Here is a 9,511-nt window from a genome sequence, read left to right as displayed (position 1 = left end):
TGCTGAAGCATACACTGTTGGCCAAAATCTTAAGCTCAATGAATATGAAATGAAAAAATATACATTTTGCGTTGATCGACTCAACCACTTATTTGAGTAGAGGCTTCGAAAGATGAAAATAAGAAAAGGGAAAATAAAAAAACAAAACGTTTTAAGCATTTAACAGGGAAAATGAGAACACTATGAAATTAGCCTAAATACTAGCTGGTCAAAAGTTTAAGACCATACCAAAAAGAAGTCCTAAACAGGGTAGGAAATGCTCAACAAGAGGTCTCAGTAGTGAGTTGTACGGCCGTTATTGTGAATAACTTCAAACATTCGCTTTAGAATGGTCGATATAAGCGTTTACAGAAGGCTGGCTGGAATATTGTCCCAAGTGGTGAAGATGGCTTAACGAAGATCATGTATTGTTTGGAATTGACGTCCATTTCTATATACTTCCCTTGCCATCCACCCCCAAACATTTTCAATGGGGTTCAGTTCGCTGGATGGTCCAAAAGAATCACCTTATTTGCCGTGAAAAAGTCCTTTGTCCTGTGGGTATTGTGGATTGCAGCATTGTCCTGCTGAAAGATCCAATCATTTCCACTCAAGCGAGGGCCTTCAGTCAATAAGGATGCTCTCTCCAACATGCCAATGTAGCCAGCTGCTGTTTGACGCCCCTGTATAGCCTGAAGCTCCATTTTTCCATGGAAGGAGAAAGCACCCAAGATCATGATGGAACCTCATCCACTGTGTCGTGTAGAAAATGTCTCCGGTGGGATATCCTTATCGTGCCAGTAACGTTGGAAGCCATCTGGACCATCCAGGTTAAATTTTTTCTCATCAGTGAACAAAACCGTTGTCCACATTTCTACGTCCCATGTTTGGTGCTTCTCAGCAAAGTTAAAAAGAGCTGTTTTGTGGTGTGGAAGGAGGCGTGGCCTTTGAAGACGTTTACAGTTTATAAAGCCTTTCTCTCGTAGATGCCGTCTTATTGTTCTTGAGCTGCATTCTGCGTCCGTAAGGGTCTTAATCTGGTTCGACGATCGGCTGGTGTCTTGTCGGACAACACGTCGAATCCTCCTTCTCAACGCCGGCGAAATTTTCTTGGGCCGACCACTTGAAACTGTCGTTCCCTGTTCCTCAGGGTCTTTTAATAAATTTCCAACAACAGTTTTACTACACCCAATCTCACCAGTGATGACACGTTGAGAGAGACCTTGCTTTTACAGCTCAACAATTCTGCCACGTTCAAACTCTGTCAACTTTTTAACCTTTGTCATGTTTTTACCCAATGTAACACAGTAGATGTCAGTGGGAGATGTTGACAACGCTAATGCTTGAACACAAATGACTAAATTTCGTTACGTGTTTACCGATTAACGCTTTGTTTCATTATGGTCTTAAACTTTTGACCAGCTAGTATTTAGGCTAATTTCACAGTGTTCACATTTTCCCTATTAAATGCTTAAAAAGTTCTTATTTTTATTTTCCCTTTTCTTATTTTCATCTTCCAAAGCTCTACTCAAATAAGTGGTTGAGTCTAACAACGCAAAATGTATATTTTTTTCTTTATGTTCATTGGCCTTAAGATTTTGGCCAGCAGTGAATCTAAATGTTTTTATTAGAACCTTTACTATTTAATAAAACATATCTGAAACGTTTTATTAGGATCTTTATTTTTTAGTAGATATATCAAAATGTTTTATTAGAACACTTTGATAAATATATCTAAAACGTTTTTATTAGAACATTTATTTTTAATAAATATATCTAAATGTTTTTATTAGAATCTTCACTGTTTAAGAGATATATCTAAATGTTTTTATTAGAACCTTCACTGTTTAATAAATATATCTGAATGTTTTTATTAGAACCTTCAGTGTTTAATAGATACATCTAAATGTTTTTATTAGAACCTTCATTGTTTAATAAATATATCTAAATGTTTTTATTAGAACCTTCATTGTTTAATAAATATATCTAAATGTTTTTATTAGAACCTTCATTGTTTAATAAATATATCTAAATGTTTTAATTAGAACTTTCATTGTTTAATAAATATATCTAAATGTTTTTTATTAGAACCTTCATTGTTTAATAAATATATCTAAATGTTTTTATTAGAACCTTCATTGTTTAATAAATATATCTAAATGTTTTAATTAGAACTTTCATTGTTTAATAAATATATCTAAATGTTTTTATTAGAACCTTCATTGTTTAATTAATATATCTAAATGTTTTTATTAGAAACTTCATTTTTTAATTAATATATCTAAATGTTTTTATTAGAACCTTCATTGTTTAATAAATATATCTAAATGTTTTAATTAGAACTTTCATTGTTTAATAAATATATCTAAATGTTTTTATTAGAACCTTCATTGTTTAATAAATATATCTAAATGTTTTTATTAGAACCTTCATTGTTTAATAAATATATCTAAATGTTTTAATTAGAACTTCCATTGTTTAATAAATATATCTAAATGTTTTTATTAGAAACTTCATTGTTTAATTAATATATCTAAATGTTTTTATTAGAACCTTCATTTTTTAATTAATATATCTAAATGTTTTTATTAGAACCTTCATTGTTTAATAAATATATCTGAATGTTTTTATTAGAACCTTCAGTGTTTAATAGATACATCTAAATGTTTTATTAGAACCTTCATTGTTTAATAAATATATCTAAATGTTTTTATTAGAACCTTCATTGTTTAATAAATATATCTAAATGTTTTTATTAGAACCTTCATTGTTTAATAAATATATCTAAATGTTTTATTAGAACCTTCATTGTTTAATAAATATATCTAAATGTTTTTTATTAGAACCTTCATTGTTTAATAAATATATCTAAATGTTTTAATTAGAACTTCCATTGTTTAATAAATATATCTAAATGTTTTTTTATTAGAACCTTCATTGTTTAATTAATATATCTAAATGTTTTTATTAGAACCTTCATTTTTTTAATTAATATATCTAAATGTTTTTTATTAGAACCTTCATTGTTTAATAAATATATCTGAAACTTCACTTTATGGCAAAATTCTATTAATATAATAATAATAATATAATATTATTTTTTCTTAGAAGTTGATTTTAAACCTTAATAACGTGTTCTCTGTTTGTTTGAAGTATGGAAGCTTATTTCTACGTTTGAAGTTTAACGTTCCTTTAAATGTTTATAATTGCGATGTTGGTGTGTGAAAGCTATGTCGTTATTTGTTTGTTCGTCTTGAAGCAACACTGGGCTATCAGCTGTGTCGTTATGTGTTATTTCGTCTAAGAGCAACACTGGGCTATCAGCTATGTTGTTATGTGTTTGTTCGTCTTGAAGCAACACTGGGCTATCAGCTATGTCGTTATGTGTTTGTTCGTCTAAGATAACACAAGGCTATCAACTATGTCGTTATGTGTTTGTTCGTCTAAGAGCAACACTGGGCTATCTACCACTGATATAACTGATATAGTGAAACATTAGTTGTGATTATTTTGTTATTTTTCATCTAGTTTCTTGGCCTTTTCTTATTTACTACTTAACGTCTTTTATTTATGTATTTTGTTACATACCAAATACCAAAGGAAATACCATTGTGATTTCTACAAAATAACGAAGTTATATTAAAATATGTTTATCAAAGGAATTCTCCTCACGTTTAAAACGGTTCTGCAGTTTGTTCCACTAAGCGTGATTAGCATGGGACAGACCAACCTAAAGATTGGCAGTTAAAGGTACAGTTTGACTTTTAGCCATTGTTTATTAGCATAAGTCTGAAAGCAAAGATGGCACATGTCAAAAGTTTCATTTTACCGGGTATATCATGCCAGTAGTGTTGGTCATTTACATAAAAAGTGATGTTTCGTAATTAATAATTCAATCAAATATTTCCAGTGAACATTGGCTGGCTGCCTTTTAAACTCAAGCGCTATGTTATTAAGCTGCCAAGTAATTAGATGCAGGAATATATAATTTCGATAATTATGAAGGGAAAGTCAGTGGACCGTTGAATTTATGTGAGTCAAAGAATTGGTAAAAAAATAAAGATAATTTATTACTGTTTCAACAATACATTTATCATGTTGTAATTCGCCTCTCTCCCACAACACATTCCTGGGTTGACCATTCATCACGTTTTCCTGAGTATATCTAAATACAAGAATGTGGCGGTGAAATAAATTAACACTAAATTATATATGTGTATCTATATATATGCACACCCATGCAGAGAGCGGCTCAGTGGTGTGTTTGCGGACTTACAACTCAAAAATACAAGTTTCTGTTTTCCTGCGGTAAACAGAGCACAAACAGACCGTTGTGCAGGTTTATGCTTACCTGAAAACAAACAAATAAAAACAGCAAACTCATTGTACTTATATTTAATGTTTGTACACGAATACAACTGCAGTGAATGAAGATAAAAACCATATTTGTTTTGGAATACCAAACAGGCCAACAACAGAGACGGAAGTCAAAAATTACATTACCTGTCATAAAAGTACAACGATTACAAAAGCAAAATGAAGATACCTACTGCGGTAGTTGTCAAACACGTTAAAGGTCATTTGGTTATTAAACATTGTGAAAATAACACCGATAGAAAACAAGAAAAGAGAGATACAGAAACCAGAACTGAAAAGCCTCAAATATTACTTACACTAGCTCTTCCCTGGTGCGAGAATATAGAAACCAGAAACTCAAACGTCTCAACCACAGCTAGCTCTAGTTGCTTCCAGTCAGTTGTAGGCATGGTAGTTATGTAGAATCATTATTAATTATAACTGTTCCTCATCAGTTGTAGGCATGGTAGTTATGAAGAATCGTTATTAATTATAACTGTTCCTCATCAGTTGTAGGCATGGTAGTCATGTAGAATCGTTATTAATTATAACTGTTCCTAGTCGGTTGTAGGCATAGTAGTTATGTAGAATCGTTATTAATTATAACTGTTCCTAGTCGGTTCTAGGCATGGTAGTTATGTAGAATCATTATTAATTATAACTGTTCCTAGTCGATTGTAGGCATGGTAGTTATGTAGAATCGTTAATAATTATAACTGTTCCTAGTCGGTTGTAGGCATGGTAGTTATAAAGAATCATTATTAATTATAACTGTTCCTAGTCGGTTGTTGTCATGGTAGTTATGTAGAGACGTTATTAATTATAACTGTTCCTAGTCGGTTGCAGGCATGATAGTTATGTAGAATCGTTATTAATTATAACTGTTCCTAGTCGGTTGTAGGCATGGTAGTTATGTAGAATCGTTATTAATTATAACTGTTCCTAGTCGGTTGTAGGCATGGTAGTTATAAAGAATCATTATTAATTATAACTGTTCCTAGTCGGTTGTTGTCATGGTAGTTATGTAGAATCGTTATTAATTATAACTGTTCCTAGTCGGTTGCAGGCATGATAGTTGTGTAGAATCGTTATTAATTATAACTGTTCCTAGTCGGTTGTAGGCATGGTAGTTATAAAGAATCATTATTAATTATAACTGTTCCTAGCCGGTTGTTGTCATGGTAGTTATGTAGAATCGTTATTAATTATAACTGTTCCTAGTCGGTTGCAGGCATAGTAGTTATGTAGAATCGTTATTAATTATAACTGTTCCTTGTCGGTTGCAGGCATGGTAGTTATGTAGAATCATTATTAATTATAACTGTTCCTTGTCGGTTGTAGGCATGGTAGTTATGTAGAGTCATTATTAATTATAACTGTTCCTAGTCGGTTGTAGGCATGGTAGTTATGTAGAATATTTATTACTTATAACTGTTCCTCAGTCAGTTGTAGGCATGGTAGTTATGTAGAATCATTATTAATTATAACTGTTCCTTGTCAGTTGTTGTCATGCTAGTTATGTAGAATCATTATTAATTATAACTGTTCCTAGTCGGTTGTAGTCATGATAGTTATGTAGAATCGTTATTAATTATAACTGTTCCTAGTCGGTTGCAGGCATGGTAGTTATGTAGAATCGTTATTAATTATAACTGTTCCTGTCAGTTGTAGGCATGATAGTTATGTAGAATCGTTATTAATTATAACTGTTCCTTGTCAGTTGCAGGCATGGTAGTTATGTAGAATCATTATTAATTATAACTGTTCCTAGTCGGTTGTACGCATGATAGTTTTGTAGAATCGTTATTAATTATAACTGTTCCTAGTCGGTTGCAGGCATGGTAGTTATGTAGAATCGTTATTAATTATAACTGTTCCTTGTCAGTTGTAGGCATGATAGTTATGTAGAATCATTATTAATTATAACTGTTCCTAGTCGATTGTAGGCATGGTAGTTATGTAGAATCTTTATTAATTATAACTGTTCCTAGTCGGTTGTAGACATAGTAGTTATGTAGAATCGTTATTAATTATAACTGTTCCTAGTCGTTGCAGGCATGGTAGTTATGTAGAATCGTTATTAATTATAACTGTTCCTAGTCGGTTGTAGGCATGATAGTTGTGTAGAATCGTTATTAATTATAACTGTTCCTAGTTGGTTGTAGGCATGATAGTTGTGTAGAATCGTTATTAATTATAACTGTTCCTTGTCGGTTGTAGGCATGGTAGTTATGTAGAATCGTTATTAATTATAACTGTTCCTAGTCGGTTGTAGGCATGGTAGTTATGTAGAATCATTATTAATTATAACTGTTCCTAGTCGGTTGTAGGCATGGTAGTTATGTAGAATCGTTATTAATTATAACTGTTCCTAGTCAGTTGTAGGCATGGTAGTTATGTAGAATCATTATTAATTATAACTGTTTTAGTCGGTTGTAGGCATAGTAGTCATGTAGAATTTTATTAATTATAACTGTTCCTTGTCAATTGTAGGCATGGTAGTTATGTAGAATCGTTATTAATTATAACTGTTCTTTAGTCAGTTGTAGGCATGTGTAGTTATGTAGAATCATTATTAATTATAACTGTTCCTAGTCGATTGTAGTCATGATAGTTATGTAGAATCATTATTAATTATAACTGTTCCTAGCCGGTTGTTGTCATGGTAGTTATGTAGAATCGTTATTAATTATAACTGTTCCTAGTCGGTTGCAGGCATAGTAGTTATGTAGAATCGTTATTAATTATAACTGTTCCTTGTCGGTTGCAGGCATGGTAGTTATGTAGAATCATTATTAATTATAACTGTTCCTTGTCAGTTGTAGGCATGGTAATTATGTAGAGTCATTATTAATTATAACTGTTCCTAGTCGGTTGTAGGCATGGTAGTTATGTAGAATATTTATTACTTATAACTGTTCCTTGTCAGTTGTAGACATGGTAGTTATGTAGAATCATTATTAATTATAACTGTTCCTTGTCAGTTGTTGTCATGCTAGTTATGTAGAATCATTATTAATTATAACTGTTCCTAGTCGGTTGTAGTCATGATAGTTATGTAGAATCGTTATTAATTATAACTGTTCCTAGTCGGTTGCAGGCATGGTAGTTATGTAGAATCGTTATTAATTATAACTGTTCCTTGTCAGTTGTAGGCATGATAGTTATGTAGAATCGTTATTAATTATAACTGTTCCTTGTCGGTTGCAGGCATGGTAGTTATGTAGAATCATTATTAATTATAACTGTTCCTAGTCGGTTGTAGGCATGATAGTTATGTAGAATCGTTATTAATTATAACTGTTCCTAGTCGGTTGCAGGCATGGTAGTTATGTAGAATCGTTATTAATTATAACTGTTCCTTGTCAGTTGTAGGCATGATAGTTATGTAGAATCATTATTAATTATAACTGTTCCTAGTCGATTGTAGGCATGGTAGTTATGTAGAATCTTTATTAATTATAACTGTTCCTAGTCGGTTGTAGGCATAGTAGTTATGTAGAATCGTTATTAATTATAACTGTTCCTAGTTGGTTGCAGGCATGGTAGTTATGTAGAATCGTTATTAATTATAACTGTTCCTAGTCGGTTGTAGGCATGGTAGTTGTGTAGAAACGTTATTAATTATATCTGTTCCTAGTTGGTTGTAGGCATGATAGTTATGTAGAATCATTATTAATTATAACTGTTCCTAGTCGATTGTAGGCATGGTAGTTATGTAGAATTTTATTAATTATAACTGTTCCTAGTTGGTTGTAGGCATGGTAGTTATGTAGAATCATTATTAATTATAACTGTTTCTAGTCGGTTGTAGGCATGGTAGTTATGAAGAATCGTTATTAATTATAACTGTTCCTCATCAGTTGTAGGCATGGTAGTTATGTAGAATCATTATTAATTATAACTGTTTTTTAGTCGGTTGTAGGCATAGTAGTCATGTAGAATTTTTTATTAATTATAACTGTTGGTTGTCAATTATAGGCATGGTAGTTATGTAGAATCGTTATTAATTACGACTGTTCTTTGTCAGTTGTAGGCATAGTAGTTATGTAGAATCATTATTAATTATAACTGTTCCTAGTCGATTGTAGTCATGATAGTTATGTAGAATCATTATTAATTATAACTGTTCCTAGTCGGTTGTAGGCATGTTAGTTATGTAGAATCGTTATTAATTATAACTGTCCTTGTCATTTGTAGACATGGTAGTTATGTAGAATCATTATTAATTATAACTGTTCTTTGTCAGTTGTTGTCATGCTAGTTATGTAGGATCATTATTAATTATAACTGTTCCTAGTCGGTTGTAGTCAAGATAGTTATGTAGAATCGTTATTAATTATAACTGTTCCTAGTCGGTTGCAGGCATGGTAGTTATGTAGAATCGTTATTAATTATAACTGTTCCTTGTCAGTTGTAGGCATGATAGTTATGTAGAATCGTTATTAATTATAACTGTTCCTTGTCAGTTGCAGGCATGGTAGTTATGTAGAATCATTATTAATTATAACTGTTCCTAGTCGGTTGTAGGCATGATAGTTATGTAGAATCGTTATTAATTATAACTGTTCCTAGTCGGTTGCAGGCATGGTAGTTATGTAGAATCGTTATTAATTATAACTGTTCCTAGTCGGTTGTAGGCATGGTAGTTATGTAGAATCATTATTAATTATAACTGTTCCTAGTCGATTGTAGGCATGGTAGTTATGTAGAATCGTTAATAATTATAACTGTTCCTAGTCGGTTGCAGGCATGGTAGTTATGTAGAATCTTTATTAATTATAACTGTTCCTAGTTGGTTGCAGGCATGGTAGTTATGTAGAATCGTTATTAATTATAACTGTTCCTAGTCGGTTGTTGTCATGATAGTTATGTAGAATCATTATTAATTATAACTGTTCCTAGTCGGTTGTAGGCATGGTAATTATGTAGAGTCATTATTAATTATAACTGTTCCTAGTCGGTTGTATGCATGGTAGTTATGTAGAATTTTTATTAATTATAACTGTTCCTAGTCGGTTGTAGGCATGATAGTTGTGTAGAATCGTTATTAATTATAACTGTTCCTAGTCGGTTGTTGTCATGATAGTTATGTAGAATCATTATTAATTATAACTGTTCCTAGTCGGTTGTAGGCATGGTAATTATGTAGAGTCATTATTAATTATAACTGTTC

The sequence above is a fragment of the Tachypleus tridentatus genome, unplaced genomic scaffold, assembly GCF_004210375.1.
Source record: "Tachypleus tridentatus isolate NWPU-2018 unplaced genomic scaffold, ASM421037v1 Hic_cluster_2, whole genome shotgun sequence".
NCBI classification, from domain to species: domain Eukaryota; kingdom Metazoa; phylum Arthropoda; class Merostomata; order Xiphosura; family Limulidae; genus Tachypleus; species Tachypleus tridentatus.
Note: the sequence above shows the minus strand (reverse complement) of the source record.